Raw genomic sequence first — 23403 nt, forward strand, 5'->3', positions numbered from 1 at the left:
CGTTAATTATACAGAATTGCCTTAGTTATAAGCAGACGCCCGCTGCAAGATATCGGCCTCCCCCAAAGATATACATATATGTGGGGTATACATCATATCGCCATGGTTATATGCATATAATATCCGCACTGCGATCGCCAACCTATATGTACATATAGGTTGGCGATCGCAGTGCGGATATTGTGGTATGCAGAGGACGCTGCTGTCCACCTTCTGGAAACTTGTTTATGAGCTGTGGCAATCCTCTAATTAATGTACCAAGTGTATATTACACAGAGGACCCGGAAATATAACCCTCGACCTACGATCGTAAGTCTCAGTTCTCTACCACTGAGCTACCACTGTTCATTAAAGAAAATATTATTGAATCTTGTTTATTAAAAAAAATCTTATTAATTGTTCAGGAACAATAGATTTATGAATTTGTAAATAATGCCTGTACCATGCAATAATCGTCTATAGATTGACTGGAATGAATAAAATGACGTATCAATACATATCACTCTTCAGTCTTTAAGAATCAACTAGCATTAAAATTACAACAAATATAAATATTAATTATTTATAAGGAATATGTATTAGTCGTAAAATATTTATAAATAAGGAATGACGTATACATGTATGGGTAAACAATTCTAAATAATATGGTAATAAACTCAACGTAATATTAAGAAATCTTTCTAAGTTTCCTTTAAAAATATTTACTATGAAGGCTTTTGAGTTAACTCTACACTAAGATAAATCGTCCCGAACCATGCGCAGTCCACAGTTCTTCCCATTACGTCCCGTTCAGGACTTGCGTTCAACTCCAGTCCATTTTGTGAGACAGAATCGTGAGGCCGCTTCCAAAGGAACGCGCTCTATCGTTCGCAACTTTCAACGCAGTTCACGAATATCTTCAAAGATAATCATTAAAAATATTACATACATCAAACATTCCAGTAACGTATTAGTTTATTAATAAACTAGCAAAGCAATTGAAGTTTTATAAGTGCATGTATAAAAAAAGTTTTGAACGTGAAAGCTAATTATGTTTTAATAAATTTATTTTTAACTGGCGTTCGTAAATTTGGATCAACGGAGAGTGATAGATGCGTTTATAAAATCAATGATTGATGGCGGATAAGCTTCGAAGTGGATAATTTTAACACTTTCGCTGACCTGATCTGACTTCCGGTAAGCTTGTTAATAATTATATTTATTCACATGTTTATTTACTGTACAATTAAATAAATAATCATAAAAGATATCACAATAAGTTTAGCCTCCGACAACTAATTGTTTGCATTTAGTTTTTAAAATTTACCATAATTCATAAATTCCTTCTTTTTTAAAGTACAAAAAACACAAATACCACGTATTAATTTGTTCTAATTTTGATTTAAAAATATTTTTGTAATGTATTGTAAAAACCTATAATAATTCTTATATTATTATATTTTTGTATTTTATTTTAATATATACTCGTATGTATGCATATATATTTATATAAATAATACATAAAGGTGAAGGTTCAGAGTAATTTAAGATTAAATAAAGACATTAATAGCAAAAAATCCTATTCATTTTTATCATAAATTTGTTAATTTTTATTCAACAATAATAAAACCAAACTGTGAATGAAATTATTGTTATAGTTATTAAGATGACATTTTTTCCTGTTTTCACAGTTTATATTTTTATAAAGTCCAACTCCGTAAAATATTAAACATATAGAAAAAATGACAAAATTAGCATATATATATAGCATTATATAGCATTAGCATATATATATATAGCAGCATGACTAATTTTAATTTCTTTTTTTAAATTTTTATCTATATACTAATATAAGAAAACATAAATTTAAATATAGAAAAGTAGCAGACATATAATTAAAAACATTTGCCAGACCGAAGTTCTTTGAGTAGTGTGACGAAGTGTTTGAGTGATATATCGTCTGTCGGCAGCAGCTTAATCTATTGTATGAATTGCTATATGAAGATGACCCTATAATTTATTATACGTTTAGTAATTCCAATCTAAACGAGCAGAACAAGAGTTTAATATTAACCATGGGATAATCACGTTCCATATGAAACAAATAAAAAAATATATGTATTGATTATTTTCATACGGATTTGAATATAAATATACATTTTAATTTAAAATTATTTTCGATGTAATATCTGACAGTGTATATATATATACATATATAATTTTTGTATTCTGTATAACTGATCTTAAAACTTTGATGTTCTCAAAGGTCACTCCAACTAATTAAGTTTATGAAACTAATCGAACTGAGTTTGATTAAATAATTTATAGAACATATTTGTCGTTTACTTCACACGTTTTTAAGAATCAATAATTTTAGCGATGACGTGTACTGGCGTTGTATTATTGACAACCAATATCTGCGTGGTAAATTACGTACTGCAATAAATGGAAAAAAAATACTTTTGTGTATTTTTTCGAGCAGCGTTCATCGTACAGTCATCTGCACTTTAGTTATTAAACAGAAGACATGACAAAAATTAGAAACAAAAAATTTGTTAAAAATTGTTTTAACAACGAAGATACGTTGAAGACTTATTACTTTTTGTTTCTCAACGTGGTCCAGGACCCCCAAGTGTCGACGGAAGACTCGACGGAGCTTCATAGCCGTGACAAAAAAAAATTGCGTTTGCAATTCGTAAGCGTGGGTCAAAGGAAACTTATATACTTTTGGGAATAAAAAACCAAAATGATGATTTTACTTGACCTATCATTGTAGGCAGATAATATTTTAAGAAGCTCCGCGGTTGTCACTTGCAAACACTTCCATATTACGTCCGTAACGCTTTTTATAATATCAATTGAACTTTTGTATTTCGAAAACTTTAATTAATTTGTAAAAACATAATTTTTTAATAACGCCTATCTACCTCTTACTGATAAAATTTCCAATAATCCGTTCTTAGCTGACCTGTGCAATATTAAAATAATATTTCTACTAAATTTTAAGTTTTTAAAACCTTGTGGTCCCATAGGTATCTTGATGAGTCAGTACATAGGTACAAATCTATTATATATATATATATATATATATATATATATATATATATATATATATATATATATGTATATATATATATATATATAGTACATATATTTAGTACAACTTTACACATTATTTTTTTTTTATTTTAGTACCAGTGGACATCTATTTAATTAATTGCATATATTTGTTTCTGTTATCTTTATAATTTAAACAATAAAGTAATAAATAACAAAGTAAAAATTTAAACCATGATTTTAGTATCCTTCCTTAATAGTACGGTAAATAGACATTTGTATTTTTATAATAAAACTGTAATTTCGCCCAACTAAAATTACGGAAATAAGCGACATAATCTATACGGTCGTAAAGTTTAAGTTCAACCTTCTATTTCGTTTACTGCCATAGCTTCGATTGAAGTAATAAATATTCCTTTTTCTTTTTATTACTTTTACTATAGCAATAATTACCTGCCATAATTCCGTATGACCTATAACCTTCTTGTTTTAGAAAGCATTCATAAAACGTATTTTAAAGTCGTTAATATATATTATTTATATTACTGTTTGCAAAGTCTTGTTTTTTCTTAATACGTAAGTATGCAGGAGTTTTCGCTTTAGGGAAAAAACATCAGTTCTAGGGCACAATTTATTCAGCAACTTAAGACATATATCAACGTAAATTATTATAAACAAATTTCTCATATTTGTAACACATCTGAACACGTATTTAAATAATGCTCGTTTCTTTCTTTCTCTTTTTCTTACAGATTTTTATTGTGATTCCGTAAATTAAATTAAAATAAAAAATTTTCATATAAGCCTACAAAGGCATCATCTAACAGAACAGGATAATAAAAACATGTGCTTAATTACCGATATATATGATAACGGATAGTGCTACAAATGTGGTACCACCACATTTTGGTGGTAAATAATACCTGTATTATATGGAATTCTTACATTTTTAAATTTATATTCATTATTATCATTTTCTTTAATAAAAGCACAGAACATCAACTGCTGGATATGTCCCAGCAGTCAGTCTCTCCTAACAGTTTTCCAATTGAACCGTTAGAAAGCGGCCTGTATACCAATGTACATAAGTTGTCTAAATACCACCCTAGGTCACATTTGTAGGTCTAGCTTTCAACTTTAAGGCCCCAACGGCTTTCCTTTTTACGCGCTATTAGCTCTTTGATACTTTAACTTGCCAATCCGCGGGCTGTGTGGGCCACTTTTATTCGATTTCTTCCTCCCTAACTTCATCTGGTAAAGAAATCCCGAGCATAGTTCTCTCCATGGTTTGTTATCTCACTAGAATCAGCATCGTAAGGTTTTGACCAATTTATAAAATTCTAATTATGCAGTGTCATTTATTTTAAGACAATACTATACTTGATAATATATATATATAATTTGAAATCTTAGCCAATCAAATAAGGATTGTCTCGAAAAGAAAATTTTATATTGAACTCATTTTATTTTACTGTTTTCTTCCAATCTGATATTAGTTTTAAGTTTACGTTTGTAATGGAAGATAACATTTCTGTACTTTGCCAATACTAAATTGCAGACCAATTTTGTTGTGTATTTGGACATTTGATTAATATTTGTGTAATCGTTTCGATGGGTGAGTAATAAAAACGTTTTACGTCATCGTAAGTGGCAATGGGCGGTGGGCAGACACTTTTTCCATGCGCATACACGAAAATAAATATTTAAATGTCTAATACTTGCTTCAGTTAGGAATCGCATTATGCATTAATTTCTCGGTGTTTTTGATGATTGATGCGGTTAATAATTCGGAAAATTCAAAACAAAGTCAACTGCACACTTCTCACTTCTCTCTTCTAGTAATATTAATAATTTTCAAAACTTTACATCGACGTTTCAGCCTATAGACACCCACTACAAGATAGAGGCCGCCTATAAAAATGTTTATGGGGCGATATACCACACGCGGTTGATCGCAGTGTATTATAGTATTATGGTACACAAAAGATGCTGTTGCCCATCCTCTGATAATTTGTTGTTGAAGTGGGAATTATACATAAGACCGTGTCTCTGGATTCGAACTGCTCAATATTTATTTGTCCTGAACAAAATATAAATAATTTAACTATTCCGGTTAGTTATATTTTTAAAAGTAATAATTATTAAAATAAGAAAGTGCACCGTCGCCAGCCCGCTGACATTATGTTACACCTATAACTCCTGAAGATGCCCCATGAAGGGGTGAAACACGTGTTGAGTGATTTGGCGAAGGCGTTGTGTGATTCGCATTGTTTGCCGCATACGCATTTATCAGACTATATCACGACTACTACTGCATGTGCGAAAGTGGCTAAATATTGGTCCTTTTCTTACTTAGGATGAACTTCTACAAGGTAACGCCTGATTCTATTGAATAATTATTAAAATGTCACGAAATGTTAATCACCGCTCTGTGGTTAGTTTTGTTAATGAGTAATTTAATGTATGTAATGAGAAATGTTATTGTTATGTTAATTGTATATCTTTTCGTAACTGCACACGGAATATAAAAATGTCTATTATTATCATTTCTATGTATTAATATACAGGTTGATTAGTTTATAAGTGTAAAAGTTTTAAGAGGTGAAAATAGAGCACATTTGTCAGCAAAAAGATTTAATGCTTTCACACATATTTTGAATTATCTTGTATAGAGTGATCGCACTGAAATATCGTATATCAATTTTTTTTTCTATTTAAATGCGAGAGGCCAATAATTTATGCATTTGAATTTGATGTGGTTGAAGTTGTACTGCTAGTCGATTTAGGCTTTGTGCAGCTTCATCGAGTCCGCGGAAACTAGAGGTCCGCGGACTAATTTTGGTGGGTGATCGTATCCCAGTTACATTGAAGACGTTTACACCAAGAGGGACTATTCCGTATAGGTGTATAGTGTAGTAAATAAGGTTTAGTGTAAGTTATGCGAAGCGAGGACTACTCGGCGGTCGGAAACGACTCATCTCCAAACCACCCTCGCTTGAACGCGGGCTAGGCGGGCGCGACTGCCGTGTCATTAGTATAAGTGTAATGGAAGTTCGGTGCATCGTGCTCGTCGGCGGCTCGACGTGAGTCCAATAATTTCTGGCGGTACAAAGTCTGTATGGATAGATTAATTGTGAAAAAAAAAATTCTTCTTGTTAGTCGTGGATTATTCTTAAGGCGGTCGTGGTCATACTTCGGTCGCTTCTGGTGCCCCCGCTGCTGTCGCTAAGCGTCGTCATGTAATTTGGTGTTTGGCAGAGTGGTAGCATTCATTGACTCAGTTTTTAATGACAGTTTTGCTAAGGTCATGTTGTTGGAGAACTTACTTACTGTATTATCAATACGTTTTTTATTATTTCTGAAACAATTGGTGTTTGGTTGTACCATTCACCATTTGACATTAATAAGCTATACATTCATCCATTTAAAATTTTCACACCTATAACCAATCATTCTGTATATTCCTTTAATCACCTATAAAGAACGCTATGTGATATAAAAAAAAGTTAGAAAAATATCAAAAGGTCTTAAAAAATACACAAATATAAAAATATCTTCTTTTTGTTCTTTTCTTGGCCTGTTTTCAGTCATATGTGGAGTATAAATCCACTGTCAAGAAATTTAAAATTCTTTTTAAACGTTTCATTAAAACAATTTTTTTAAGAATTTAATTTTCTGAGATATTGTCGTAGTTTTCAATGTCATATCAGTCAATGCGATCTAAAAGGTTCAAATAAAACTTAAGCTCTTATGTTATCAAGTATTTACATAAGTTTATATTTTCATTTACATTTATTGTAGAATGCGTAGATTTAAAAATCAATTGAATTTTCAGTAACGAACATAAGAGTATATTTAATTGCATTTTAGTTTAAATATATAAATGTAATTACTATAGATTGAAATTATAGATACCAATTTAATTACATCTTTTCTAGATTTTGTTTAATATTTTTTAATCATATATCATAAGTTATATATGTTGTCTATGAGATATAGCATAAAGTGATAAGACTGCCCATTATACCTTTTTTCTTAGTTATTGTGCCTCTTTGCATATCTATTCTGAAGTATAATATCATAAAACCTTTCTGATAAATTAATGAATAAATAATCAATCTAAAATGTATCCCTTACTATGTATACACAGCGTCATAGAAAACACAATGTACCAGTATGTTCTAAAGTTATAGTTTTTTTAAATGAACAAGTTATATAAAAATTATAATATATAAAAAATTAAATAATTTTTGTAGGAGTGGTAGCCTAGCGCTAATAGACTAAGAATTGAGACAATAAGCTAGATCGATTCCCAAGATACAATTTTATAATTGATACTTTATGCATTAATTATAGGAAAATGCTACTGCTCACAAACAAGTTTTCTGAAGATGCGCAACGTTGTCCTTTGCGTAGTATAATACTATACTGCAATCGCCAATCCGCCTGAAAAGCGTGGGGTTTATGATACATCCCCCTGTAGATGGACCTATATCTTGCAGTGAACGTCTATGGCTTGAAACAATTTTTTAAAAGCATCACGATTAGGGTTAAAGGTATCAATTTCTTATTACCGTAATAAATTATTTATTGCAGCTTCTTAAAACCGCAAGCTTTTTAAAGCTAGATGTTATATACTCAATAAAAATAAAAATTGCGATTAGAATTTTTTTATTTATTTAAACTTTACATCGTCCAATTTTTCGTGAATATCCATATATAGTATTACACCAATACCTCACTTTGCGTCGTGGTGACAACGACAAAAAACGCCGCTAAGTGAATTAAGATTTTCTTTAACAAACCATGTAAAGATCGAAGACAGGTTACAAAAATATTACTTTTTAAAGAGAAAATTAAACAAATTGTAACCAGAAATAGCACGTAAAAATTTATATAAATTTATTATTCTCTATTTAAAAAAAGCACAACACATTACGTAATTGAAACTGAATTCTTAAAATTAGTAAAACAAAGTGAAAATAAAACTGTATTCAAATAGCGTTGATTTTTAGTTAGAAAGGGAATTCACAAGTTTTAATGGCATGGCGCAATTAGAAACAAAAGTGTTGCCATCTTTGAGAAAAAAAAAATTAAAAAAAATTAATGATTCAAATCCAAAACAACGTAACTTCGAAAATCTAACGACGCACAGTGAAAATTAGTACTAATTAAGCAGCGGCGCAATTTCGAAAAAAACGCAAAACGTAAGGACGCAAAGCGAGGTATTGGTGTATTAATAAATTATTATAATCACATTTGTATACAAGATTTCAGAATGATTTGTTTTCCTGAGTACAAAAATGATTGTCAAATTGTTTGATTGAGGTATTGCTATTGGTTTTTTTTTAATTTAAGTTTGTAAGTTATGCAGGTCACGTATCGAATTGGGATTCATTCCGTTCGCCCCTGTAGTGATCGAAGGTTGTCCAATAAAAATCAGAACGAGATACAATTTATATCTACAATGCCATTTGTCATTTTCAGCAATATATTTCGATAGATTGGTGTTTTTACTTGTTCACAAACGTATCCTTTAAATTACAATAATGATTAAATATCCCTATATCCTTTAGCTAGACTTGCGACTTGAGAACGACGATATCATTCCTATTATTTTAAATTCTAATGATGAAAAGGAACTGAATTGTGTAGAACAATTTCAAGATGACTATCGAAAATTTTTGTGTTATACGGTTGGCTTTGAACTTCTCGCGTTTGACAGTTCACGAGTTGCACATTTATGTCTTTTATTAGCCGCATCGGTTGTTATTCCAACGTCTTTTCAGCCTATGGGCACCCATTGCAAGGCGGGGCATCATTTAAAGATATCTATGGAGGATAAACCATAATCGCCACGCTTGGCAGGCGGGTTGGCGATTGCAATGTGGTACCAAGGGACACAGAGGACGCTGCTGCACATTGCCTGGAAATTTGTTTGTGAGCAGTGACAATCCTATGTAATCAACGCCCAAAGTGTGAATTATATAAGACGGTACCCCGGGAATCAAACCCGCACTCTACAATCGCTAGGCTATCTCTACTAAAAATGTTCGATTATTTTTTTATTGTTCGATTAAAATATAAAACAATATCGTAATAAACCAATGCGACTAATTATGAGTCAGTCGTCTGGAAATTTCTATGTGACCAGTGGCAACCCTATATAATCAACGCAGAAAATATGAATTATATGGCTAAATATCGGTAATCGAAGCCGCGACCTGCGATTGCAAGTCTCATTCTTCTACCGCTGGGCTATAGTTCAATTAGTATGTATTGATCACAATTTTTTGTTCTATGGGAACACGACATGCCAAAAACTTCTAGCAGTACAAAGTCTGTCAGGACTTCTAGTAAATTATAAAACATGATATTTACGGGTCTTCATATTGAAAATACTAGAGGCAGGATAGTTTTATAACAGGCTAGCTGCTTGGGTCATACTTTACCATCTATTTGGTGACAAGTATTCGAGCGTTGATTTTGAATCAAAGTAACGAAATGAGTTTGTTAGAAATTTATTCAACTTTTTATTGGATTGAAATGAATAAAATTTGGCAATTATGAAAAACAATATCCAACAGATCTATCTATCACTTCCAAAAAGACGTAGATTGTTTAATGAAATTTATTTAATCATTTTTGACCACAGGTCTTATTTCGAATGAATTTTAAAAAGTTTCAGTTAAATATTGTCAGTATTGGTAATCCATTTTAACAGTGGCTTCCAGGTAAAAACCTAATATAATAATATAAAATTTAACCGGTGATGTGATTAAAATATATTTTATTTATATTTCTATCGCCAGACTGTTATCACTAAGCGAGGTTGTAAAAACACAACAAAAAATGTGATCAAGGAATTACACTGGGTCGTAAAAAAAAAAACAGGTCACGTAGAAAAATTTATATTCCAAATTTGTTTAAATAAGCAGGTTATATAAATAATATCATACTCATACATCATTTGTTTATTAAAAATTTGAAAAGAAAGTTATTTTGTATAAAACAGATTTGAAAAATAATATTCAGAATTTTTTTGAATTACTAGAAATGAGATTAAAATGATGTTTTGTTTTCGTTTTTGTTTCAAATTATGCTATCGTTATAAATAGTTGTTTGGATTGTCATTACAGAATCATAGCACTACCATCGAAAAAGCACAAAAATTATTGCCGTTGTACATGAAGAAAGGAATCAGTGGAATTTTACTAGAGCCTTACTAATATCTGTGGATTTAAGAGTATACTAGTTATTACGAAAGACTAGTATGTAAATATTTTAAATTACAATTAGAGAAAAAGATGGTTCGGGGCCTAGTCGCAGTAAATTTGACGTCATTATTTTCAGTATTCTTGTATAGTATATGTGTATATATATATACAAATATATATATATTTTTGAGAGCAGTGGCAATTCCATGTAGTTCTATTTTTAATGTGTGAATTATTTAAGATTTAGTCCCGGGGATCGATCCCACAACTCTGTTCAGTATATATTTATTGGGAATTGGATAATGGTAACATGTACAGTATACAATATTTTAAAGTATCCTATAATTTTTGAGCAGTGCTAGCCTAGCGATAGAGGACTGAAACTAGCTATTGTAGGTCGCGGTTTCGATACCCGTGACATAATTTTAAATAATACACACTTTGCAGTTGCGCCCCTTGCGTATCTCAATAACATGCTGCAATTGTCAACCTGCCAGCCAAGCATTACGAGATATATCCTCCTTAGATATTTTATGGAATGATAGGGCGACGACATGTAACGAATACATAAATACTTGTCTAAGATTTTATGTGATGAGATCAGAAATTTTTAATTCGTAAAATTAAATATGTTCTCATATACTATACAATAGTATTAAATTGACGTGCTATCGAAGAAGAAGAGGAATGGTTACATTCGGTTCACGATCAATGTAAGTTGATTTATCAGAATTCTACGGAAGATATAATTATAGTTTACGGAGTTTGCAGTGGGCAATGTGTAAAATGTGTTTTGGTGAGGAAATTCAAAGCCAGCTGTGATCTATCTGGTGTAGATTAAAGCGAGTATTACAATGATAAGTGATCCAAAAACAACGGCAGCGACCATCCGATTGCCAGTCCGAATTCAAACCTACTTTGAAATTAGAATTCAAACGATGCCTGTTTACAAAAAAATTCAGATCTTTCTTACTGAAACAGATTCCTGATAGTTTTCCTGAAGATTTTTTTACGTAAGTATGTATATAAGTACATATTACCATAACGTATTGTAAGTATATACATGATAATTTACCGCTTCGTAGTGTCATTTGAGAAACGCATATGTTCAAGATATTACCTGTTCGGAGAATTCAACTCTATCGCTGTCTGAAATTCCATTGAACATTTATGAGATGAGTTGTAGAGATGTGTTAGATAACATCCTAGATTCAGTTACTTTATTGCGATGGAAGAATGCATTATCTAAACGGTAAACTATAAAATTTTAAATCATGTCATACCGTCTTTATGACGTTATAATTGTCTGTAAAAGAAATGATAACGAATTAAACATCTAAATGTATTTTATAAGGTCCTATCAAGTTTTAGTTATGATAAATTTTTAGTTAAAAAACAGCGTGCAAAAGCTTACATATTTTATTTTATGTATTGTATTATATTATAATTATGAGATATTACAAAATACATTTTTAATTGTTTGCATTTACATTTGGTAGATCCACGTGTCTTACATCAAATTATATTTAAACAAAAAAATAAAATTTATTCCAATATTTGTATTTTGTACATTACAATAGTTTAATAGACAAATTATATTACAATGCTTATTGGTATATTCATAGTAATTGGTTATAGGTGTTAAAGCTTTAAAGGGGTAATCCTTTTCACCGATTACCAATCACCCTTTCAAATATGTAACATTAATTTCAGTGATCGTTTTTTTTTTCTGTTGGAATGCGAAATGTGAATTACTTGTGGTAGTACATAGTCTACAGTTATAAATAGATAACGATGATCCGAATTTTGATAAAGCTCCTTTTTGATGTATTATTATTACGCTATTTACTGTTTCATTTATTGTTTTGAACATTAATTGAGAGCAAATGAGCTGTACATTCAACTATTTATAGTTTTTACACCTGTAGTTCATCACCATCACAATATACTGTGTACATAATTACACACATATAGTATATCAAAATATTACAATGAAATCTGGTTTCATTACAATAGAATAAATAGCCTTGGTATTATATTACTAGCATAAGACGAAATTGCTAAACCGTTCAGAGATATAGCAGTGCTGTAAAGTTTACCGAAATCGAGTACTTGAAGCATGGAGAGACGATGTGTGATAAAAGGTTGTGGCTTGTTTTATTTTTTCTGGCATTGCTGTAATCTTAGTTTCAAGAATGATGTCAATGATAAAGTAGGTACTGGAATTATAAAAATGTCTGCACGATCAAGTGTTTGCTTATATTTATTTGCAAATTCACATCAAGTAATACGAGTATTTTTTTTCAAATACATGGATTGCACTAAAGTATACATCGATGACACTCAGAGGCATGTCTCGGAAATTATCATAGTTTACAGTAAAAAAAAATTACAAATTTTTCGCTTTTAACTAAATCATATAAAAACATCGAATCCCGTTGAACCTTCATCGAATTAGTAAATCTTTCTGAGGGTAATGTATTCGCGTCTTAAAATGTAGCCAGGATAAAGTTTAGAAATCTTCTATTGTTATATAAAAATGTAGTAGTACCATACACCTATCCCCCGATTTACACAGGTGTTTTATCACTGTCAGAAATTACTCTTATTCTTTTTTTTGGAATCGAAGGTTCGAATTAAGTTTCATCACTCGAAGTTATTAGTGCCGATTCGATGTTTGAAGCAGAAATATTTACATTATAAAAGATGGTAATAAAATCGGTTACTAAACCAAAAAAATATATATATTTGGAAAACCGTGTAAAAGCGACAACGTGTAAAACAAGTACCGTGTAAATCGGGGGATAGGTGTAGTGTAAAGAAGTGTTCGCCTTAAGACTATTTTAATGTTAATTAGTCATCAATTTAGTCAAAACACTTCCACTGCTGGACATAGGTCTACCCCACAGATTTCTAAAAGGACCCGTTAGTAGCGGCTTGCATCGTCTTCCACTGAACTTAGCAAAGTCGCCTGTCCAACTTATGTGCGGACGTCTTACGCTACGCTTACCTGTTTAGTATTAATTAAATATGTAATTTAATATTCATTTAAAAAATCTCTCTTTAATAATTTAATATTCATTTAAAAAAGTCTCTTTGAGTTTATTTCGACTGTTATATCCAGGTTTAAGGTATATACATGTAAGCCAGCTTAGGTTAAATAAATAATTTTTGAATTTGAATAATACGCCATATCTCTGTAATTATCTTAAACTTTATCATTAGCTCATTGAATAATGTGCTGGTTGATTTACAGTCATCTTTATCATCAGTTTGCTAGAATATTATTTAAGAGTACTGACTAAGATCTACGCAGTTGCCGTTAATAATGGCATTATGTCACATTAAACTAAATAGACGTTTTTCAAGCGTGTTGGAATTTAAATGTTCAGTATTATCTCTTGCAAATGTTCCATAGACTATAAGGTGAAACGTGTTTACGAATATAACTGCCCTCTTAATGTTTAATTGTTTTTTTAATTATACAATCGAAGGTCGACAAAAGCACGTATGTGAAAGTGTATGGATATTAAAAATTTAAACTTAATCTTTTAAATTTAGTCTGTTTCTATCTACGTAGTTATTTTAGTTTTAATAAAAGAAATTAACATCCAATATCTACAATGTTTTATTTTCAATAATAATATTTTTTATCGATAGTATTCAGCATTCTTTCAGTATAGCTGAGAAATTACATTATACTATATTTAAATAAAAAAAATGTCTGAAATATAAATGATCGTCGTTAATTGCAATAATTCAACTTGCAGACAAGATCATTAAAATCTTAATACAATATAAAACTTCTATCGTTAGGAGATCTATTAAGCCCTGAGTTTTTATAATTTGTGGCAATACAACTAACAGAATTAGATTCGCACAGTCTTTTGGTTTTGACATTTCTTGTGATTCTACTGACTATGAAATAGCTTAACTTATTTATCAAGAAGTTAACGATGCTTTTACTAATGACGATATAACGTATCCTTAGGTTGTCTTGTTCTTTGCAACAGTGGTCAATTTAGATCAATATCGCTGTACCGTCTAACCTCAAAACACTTAGATCTTGCGGTTCGCGGTCTACCACTACTGCAATATTTTTAGATATAATTTTTAGACGTGTTTGTGTTATGTTTAGATGTCATCACTATAATTTCAACTATAGAATGTTCAGTGCTGGACCTTGGTTTTAAGGTTTTGGAATGGAGACCTCGGATGAGTAAACGCATAAGATATCCACCGTCAAGGTCAACAGACAAACTTGTTAAGATCATCAAAAGAAGCTGGTTACAGGCCGCACTCAACCGTTCTTTTGTGAACCAATTGTACCAATTTTCAATGTCTATCAAGATATAGACTAAGTAATAGACTACCTGAAGTCATGTACAGGATCGTGCGCTATAAGAGACCTATGTTTAATAATATATAAGTATAGACAGATAGTAATTATGTTAAAAACGTAAACGTCTGAATAATAGTGAGACACTGATTACGATAGCAGGGCTACTACAGCAAATAGACTTGATATTCTGGGGTGAATTTCCAATAAAGATCAGATTACCCTTTAATGTACATTGGATCCAAATAACACACTAGCCCGTAATCATGTAAGGGTATTTCTTCTAATTAACTAAACAACATATTAACCGCTTTTATCGCAATTGTAAATAAGTTCATGATTTATAGGCAACCTATAAATAAGCGATCATTCTAAATTAAAATCGCCCTTTATTGTCGTTGCATTGTATTTTGTAATGATAATTTTTTCTATTTTTTATGTTATTTGTTTAATAATTTGTGACGGGTAATTGTTATGTTAATATCATAAATTTTGCAAGCTTACTATCGTGATCATCATTTCATTGATAGAGGTAGCCTGAACACAACCTATTGGTGACAATACCCATAAACTAATTGTTTCAAAATGGTATCCATAAATTCAATCATTGAAATTCGTTCCAAAAAATTTCTAATTGCATTTAAGATTCGATAAGAAGTAATAACAATATGGTAAAGGCTTCGTTTCAACGTCGTCTTCTTATTTCAAATTTGCATATTAGTTGTAAAAAAAACGGACAGACACGTAGGTTTTTAAACAAATTATTTAAAAGTTTTCGAGAAGGTTTAATTTGAAAATGAATAAATAGAAGATTAACTTGTAATAAATTGCAGAAAATATTCCTAAAATATTAAACCTTTTACGTAAAAGACAAATGAGGTTTTATACTATTTTATATACAGTGAAAAGCAAAAGAATAATTGACCGAATAAAAAAGTAACAATAGTTGAATTGTCAATAATATAAAGAATTCTTTCGGTCGTGATTTCGCAAAATAAAGGGTATAGTGAGATTAAATTCATGAGTAATAAAAAGCGAATAGAAGTTAGAAAAGCGGATTCATTCTGTTATTCTCAGCGGCATTTTATTGTATACCACGAAAGTAAATTATTGTTGTAGAGAGATCTACGCTTCATTTGAATTTCTGTTTAATGAAACTATGTAAACATTTTTTATTTAATACTTAATATAACTAAACCACCTGGTGTTCGAACTAAGAATCTGTCACTGATTCTTTTTTAATTTACAAAATCCAGTAATAAAAATACGAACTGTTTTTGTATCACATAAAGTAGTGTAAAAATTATTGTTTGAAACAACCATATTTTGTGCATTCATGTTTATGATGTCCTGTGTAGAAAAACACTCATTATTCGTATGTATTTATTCTACAAATAAATTAGGTTTATCGTTTCTTTTTTAAGACATTAAAGATTATTGTAATGTATATTAGTTTATAAATTCATCACCATCATCATATCAGCTGAAAGACGTCCACTGTAAGATATAAACTTCCTATAAAGATCGTCACCATAACTAATGTTACACGACCCGCATCTAGCGACTTCCTGCAACTTAATCTATGTCACCAGTCAACCTAGAGAGGCCTAACCACGCCGTGTTTACAGACTCAGGCCATCGCTCGAAAACCTTTCGGCCCCAACGGCTATCGTTTGCAAAAGCAACGTGCCCGCCCCCACACTTACATCAGACAAGCGATTTTACAAGCTATGTTGGTGACCTTAGTTTTTCTGCGGTCCTCCACATTTTTGACTCGATCTCGCAGCGAAGCTCTTGGCATAACTCTCTTCATTGCTCTATGGGTGACCTAAAGCCTCCTATGATGCCCGTCGTAGGCGACCAGGCCTCAGATCCGTAGGTCATTACCAGCCACACACACTGGTCAAATCAACTATCGTCTTCAGATATTGCGGTATTTTGAACGATAAAATGTTTCAAAGTTACTCGAACGTAGCCCATCTGCGTTAGAGTCGGTGAGTAGTCATTAAAAAAATTTCCGTTCATTAATTTTTTTTCCGTTTGGTACAACACAATCGTTTATTTTTAAAAACGATCTTTTTTAACTTTTGAATGAAGAACCAAAGAGAACAACGGCAGCATACGCCCTTAGTCAATCGTTAACTATTTGTTTCTGTAAAAATGTTTAGCTGAAACACCTTTACCACATGTGAGTGTCAAAAGATATGTGCGCGAGTTATGAAGGAATATTTACATTTATCAACGTGTTTGGAATAAATTTTATTTGTAGCATTCCTTTTATTTATTCTGATAAAAAAGGAAGCTTTATTACGTATAGTTAAAATAAAAATTCTGAAATAATGATATTAAGTGTGATAAGTTTTAATATCCTTTTAATTTCCTATTGTTCTCTCTAATACAGCGACAAGAGGCACAAAGGGTTCCTCATCAATTTTACGCAATTTTGCGCAATAACTCAATTTTACGCTATTGCGAAAATTACATTAGTTTGATAGCTATTACACAAAACACGGTACAGCTTATCTTTACTAACTTTTTTAACTTTGATTTTCTGATAATTTGTTTTAACTTTTTTCTACGGAAAATGTTATGTCAGTTTCTGTTTTTTTATCATTTTTATTTAGGGCAGAAATATTCACATAATCTTAGTCTTAGTTTTCAAAAAAAATTCTCATGATTCGTTACAAACGTTCTGATGATGTTTTTGTTACAGTGCGGTTTATTTTTGGAAGCCTTTAAATAAATGTTAATATATTAAAATTTCGGTATATTAAAAGTAAATAAAATTGTAATAATGAATGCAACGTTAATGATTTGTCGAAACCGGTACTGTATATTCTAATTTCTTACATTCATTACATATACATTCTAATTCTTTACATAAATACTATATGGTTGAGTGTCATACTATTATGATAAAAAATAACGATTGAAACTCATTAACAACACACTGTTTATACAATTTTTTTTGTAACAAAAGTATACTTGTTATAACTTTTATCATCTGTTAGTAATTATTATCATCATCAGCCAAAGGATGTTCACTTCTGTATATCATCCGATATATCCCCCATAGATTTCCAATAGGGATGGTTGAAAGCATTTTGTGATTCTCACTAACATTTTAAAGTTTTTTAAAACTATTTAATTCCTAGTAATAGGTATATAAAAATCAAAACATAGCCCCTTACACGAGTCAATATTACCTTACTAATTATTTAAATAAAGTTACGTATTACTTATTCTAATACGTACACTGCTGTATATCGGCCTCCCCAATCAATCTTTAATTAATCAATCTAATAGTTAAAAGCAGCCCGCGCCTATCGTCTTCCAACAACCTTAACAAGATTGACTGTTCGCCTTGTAGACGGACGTTCTACGCTACGCTAGCAGGTACATGGTTTACTCCAGAATCTGAGGCCCCAGTCGCTATCTGTTTAGCGCGCCATGTTGCTTTCCTATATCGATTACTTTGGTTGTCTACGAATCTACTGATTCTTGATTCGATCTTGCAGAGAAATTCCTAGTAAAGCCTTTCTCTTTGCCTCGTTTAGCGAATATGAGAAAGACCATCTTTTGTTCCGTAAGTCATCATTGGTTACACATATAGGTCGTAGACTTTCGTGTCTTAAGTTCAGTAGTTTTCCGAACGCTGCCTAGCTCTATCTAGATCTCTATCTAGGAATTGTGTTTTAGTAAATCGAAATACTTATAAGCAGCATTTGTAACTTATTAGATATTCTGTAATAATATCGAGATGACCCAGTGCAGTGAACACGTCTATTCCCAAACTAATTAACACGCTCGACAACAAAATTTGTGATTACCCTTTTCATTGAACATTCTTTATATGAGATGTGTTTTATTAGTTAATAATATAACGTACTCGAAAATTTGTTTACGTTAAGCACTTAATTAACTTTGTTCCAAAAGCTTTTCATTAAGAAACTCATATTATAAATACGAATAATTATTTTACTCTTATTACATTATTAATATCATGCACAATGATTACAAAATTTATTAGAACATAACTGAATAGTATAGTTTAATAGTTTAATTAATACTTTAATTTGATTTTTATTATTTAGGCACGCTGTTTTTATTAATTTTTTTTATTTACTCGTCATTCTATACCACAATTGCCCAGATTTTAATTTACACGGGGTAGGTCTTTTCTAGCAGTGTACGCTTTACGGCTAAAATGATGATGACATAGCAACTGTCTTTTATGTTCCAAATATAGTATCGATAATGGTGACTTTGGTTTATTTCCTTTGTTCACGCACTAGTTTGCTGTTCAAAATTATTAAAATAAAAATTCGGATAACCATCACCTAGAAGCTTGTCTAGATGAATATGAAGCAGTGTTTAAATGGTACAGTGATTTGTTTTTGGAAATAGATAATAAAATTGCGTAGCTAATGTGATATACTCTTAAATGTCATGGTTCAAAGCAGAAAAGCTGTGTTTCACGGGCTTTTTCATTCACAATTTTTCAGAGTAATGGATAATTTAAAATGAGGAATAACGTTTTTATTACTTTGTGATACAAATTGCATTAATAATTATTAGATATTGTTACACAGAATGCGACGATTTTATTGGCCTGAAACTAACTTTTTATTATAGTGGTGTGATAACTGCGGTAAGGTTGGGGTCTAGGACAAAAGAATATAAAAGGAGTCGATGCTAGCGTTGACGGTTGCTCTGGTGAAACGGAGCGGCTGATATTCTCCCTCGTCGTTTGCATTCATAAAGCACGGTACGGCTATTTCGGCAGCACTTTAATATGTTACTGAGTGTAAGAGCCCACTAGCGGGGATCTCAGCTTCGGTCATTCGAAATGTGTTTGGCATTCTGATGGACTAGTTGGCATGAATCCGAGAGAACCGAACCTAGATTGGAACGGTTGCTATTATTGGATTATCATTAAAACTTGTAAAGCTAACAATACAACAACTTCGGTGTGCGTTAAAGCTCGGAGAATCAATGAAAAACAAAATTTCAGGAACATTTCACTACAGATACATGGCGGTATTGCGTGCATGAAATTTTGTTCTGGAGGCGAAGGCTGCGTGTGATCTGGCTGCGAAGATGTTTAATTTGGTTCTGAACTATTATTGTCGCATCATCCGGGAGTTTAATTAATGTAATTCTTACATTTTAAAGTTTTTTTTTTCACAACAAATATTTAATGAATCCGGATAAAAATATTACAACTTACACGATTCAATAATATCTGTATTTATTTGAATATAGTTACGTATTACTTATTCTATTATTTAATGGAATCAGGCGTTACCTCGCGGAAGTCCATCCTAAGTAAGAAAAGGAATATTGGTCCTTTTCTTACTTATTCTATTATTTCATCATCATTATTTTAGGCATAGAATGTCGAATAGGTACGAGGGTACGATTTTTAGGGGGTGGTGAACCAGGTCTTCTCCACTGTTTTGATTGTTGTTTTGTTTCCGGTGTACAGTAATGAACCCATGTTTCGTCCATAGTAACAAAACGATTCAAAAAATCATCTGCATCGGCTTCAAATAACTCCAAACAGTCGCGTGAAATAGTCAATCGCGTGCTTTTTTGTTCAACTGAAAGCAGTCGCGGAACCCACCTCGCAGACACCTTGTGGAAACCCAACTCGTTGACAATGAGTTCGTTCATAAGAGATGCCTATAATCTCGGTTATCTCTCTAATTTTTAATCTGCGGTCTCCCATTATTAAATCAAGTACTTTTTTAATATTTTCGTCAGTAGTTGACGTCGAAGGCCTTCCAGAGCGGGGTTCATCTTTCACACTCTCTCTACCACGCTTAAATTCTGCTATCCATTTTTGACGGATGAATATGACAGAGCACAATCGCCTAATGTATTGACCATGTCATCATGGATGGCTTTTGATGATAGCCCCTTCTTATGGAGGTACTTAATGACGGCACGCTGCTCGATTTGCTCCATTCGCGGAAATTATGTCCGATTACTTTGTTAATAAATTTATAAAATCACAACTAATTATCGCACACGTTTCGAACTTCACACAATGAACTAGTCTGAACTGAACTAAATAATGTACCCAGATTTGATTTTTAGAATTGGATAGATCTGTGTTAGGCCGAGTACTTTTTAATCCACCCTCGTAAGAAGCGGCATGCGTGCAGTTTCTTTGGATGACCTTAACGAAGTCTTCACCTGGTGGACTGTGCGTGTTGTTCCGCGCATGAGGTCTGCTCGGTACCACTTTGACTTGCCAATCCGCTGGGATATGTCGGTTAAAATCGATCAGCTATGGATATCCGTATTTTTTAAATTCATAACGTTAAGAAATACCAAATGATGAAAAAAATGCCTTCTCTATCGTCCGTTGAGTGTTAAGTTTTGCCAATGAGACTCACAGTGTAAGACTATTTTATCTTATTACATTTTTTTAATTTCTTACGTTTTAAATACTCTGAGTTTTGACATTTGTTCAAATTCTATACAGACGTTATGATTATCATTGAAAGAACGTTGTTTATCCCTCTAATGTCAGCTTATGTGCAACATTTTCGTGAACTTGTCTCCGAATCTCAGAAAACTTCTTTATGAAATATTTGACAACCGATATAAATAATGCATTTTTATTTTGATATATTTTTAAAACATTCAATGTCCTGTCTATTCTGTCCATTAATACCGGTGAAATAAACAATAAAAAACATAATAAATGTTAAAAAAAATTCTCGCTTATTTATAAAAAATATTGTGTTGTTTTTACTTTTGCGGCACCAGGTTTTAATTATTTTTGTAATTTAAATGTGGATTGAGGTGCAAAAATTAACTGAATTGCTCTAGTAGCATTACACAACGCAGGTGTAGAGTTAAATGTCTTTTTTAAGACTCTCTATCCACTTGGTAATAGATGAATGTTTTTAAACCGTACTATTAGTGGACAGTATGAAACCTACTGTATTTGTGACAAAAATAGAACTGGCCAGCTGTTCAAATAAGGGGATTAAATCAGAGAAGGAAAACGTACGAGGAGATCCGACTGTCAAAATTATATATTTTTCTTAGAGCCATGTCGCTTATTTTACCTTTTAAAATGCAATGAATGGGTTGCATACATATGTTAGACTGGACACATAGTATTTTAGTAGTACAACAAATAAAACGAAAGATAATTATAAATTTTATTTGTCATCGACAAATTCAATTTAAATTGTTTCAATATTGAAAACATTGCAACATGCAGCATGAAATTGATCTATGTTTATGGATTATATTCATAAATTATTTGTTTGTTTCGAAAGCAGATATTAAATACTTATGGTTTGAAATAATTTAAATGTTGCAATAACTTTGGGCTGCCATGGAGAAACAAAAAAAAAGATATATATATATATACTTGTAATTTCACTTCACGGCATTTCGATGTCAGAATAATGCTTTATACTAAATGCCATGTCTAAGATCCAGTTCTAACGAAAAAGTATGTAAGTTTATTGGGTTAACTTGCCTAGTATTTGTTCTAAAAAGAATCATCTAGTATTTCTGCCACATTACGTGGAGAAGTTCAGAAAGTATAGAAAAGCTAGGAGTTGTTGGCAGTGTAGAGTGAAAAAAGACTAGAGTACGGTCATCAGCTCCCTGAACTGGGGCAGTTACAAAATCGTGCAACACCACCAAGCAAAGATAAGGTATCTTTAAAACTTTCATAAAATAGAAGGAACAAAACGGTAGCGGAGGCTAATATTTTCGGCCATGACCTCCAGTCATGAAAAATTGACACAAAGTAAGCTTTAAACCAATGAATCATTCATATATTCTTATAATAATGTACATAAAAAGGTTACTGATGTAGCCTTTATCTTCTTTGTTTATTCTTCATATGTATTTCTACTTTAAGATACATACATAACTCTTCGTTTCATCGGATACAGGCCTCTTCACTTACCATGCGGTAAATACTACAGCATGCGGTTCTCTACTCTCACCCACTCACCCACCGACTTCTACCAGCTCTTTTAAGATGTTTAGTTCAAATGTAAGGAGTCCTTACCTCTTTCTTCCTACATCCAGCCAACTTCAGTTAACAATCTTTTAAAAGACAATTTCGTTCGAAATTATTGGGTACACACAATACACTTTAAACCATAATATAAATATATGATATAGATATATAAACAAACATAATATAAGTTTATAAACCATAGTCTTTGACCCCTGTTTATTAATGTTTTTACTTGTTCTGTCATTGTTTGACCATAAATCATTAAATGTTTTCAGTGAGATAGTTATAAGGTAGCAATTGTAACTAATTTTATATGTCTATGTTTCTAGTTTGTACTTTCTTACTACTTTTTGTTACTGTTTATCTCCAATAAAGTAAATAAAAAAATAAACAATTTTAGTAATTTACCGAAATATAATACATTTCTGGTCTGGTGCCACATAACAGGAGTCGGTGAATAAATTATCAAAAATCCCAAACACTTAAACTCATAGAACAAAATTTTAAAACGGAAGTGCCTTTTTAAAATGTTTTTAAGTGGTAATAACTTTACAGAGCATTGTTTTAGAGCAAAGGCTAAAACTGAGCTGAAGTTGTAGAATACTGAATCTTGCGATCGTAGGTCGCGGGTTTAATTCGCGGAAAATAAAGCAATGTATATATTTAATACAAATGTTATTTAATTTAACACTTTGTACATTAATTTTAGGATTAATTATTTAAATTTATTTATGGGATTGCAACTACTCAGGAATAAGGTTCCAGGGGATTGGTAGCAGCGTCCTCTGCATACGATAATATCACACAGC

The 23403-nt window shown here is 31.5% G+C and overlaps 1 protein-coding gene across 1 annotated transcript in view; it reads left to right on the forward strand.

The window, feature by feature from the left end:
• Positions 1–1149: 1149 nt before the first annotated feature.
• Positions 1150–23403, forward strand: part of LOC137918840 (neuropeptide CCHamide-2 receptor-like) — a 57113-nt gene continuing 34859 nt past the window's right edge. The window contains exon 1 of the mRNA XM_068761764.1: positions 1150–1176. The gene's annotated coding sequence lies outside the window, so the exon portion shown is untranslated. The remainder of the gene's footprint in view (positions 1177–23403) is intronic.

This window comes from Battus philenor, unplaced genomic scaffold (assembly GCF_028537555.1).
Source record: "Battus philenor isolate CCGP_79_NKW_IND1 unplaced genomic scaffold, ilBatPhil1.0.hap1 SCAF_15, whole genome shotgun sequence".
NCBI classification, from domain to species: Eukaryota; Metazoa; Arthropoda; class Insecta; order Lepidoptera; family Papilionidae; genus Battus; species Battus philenor.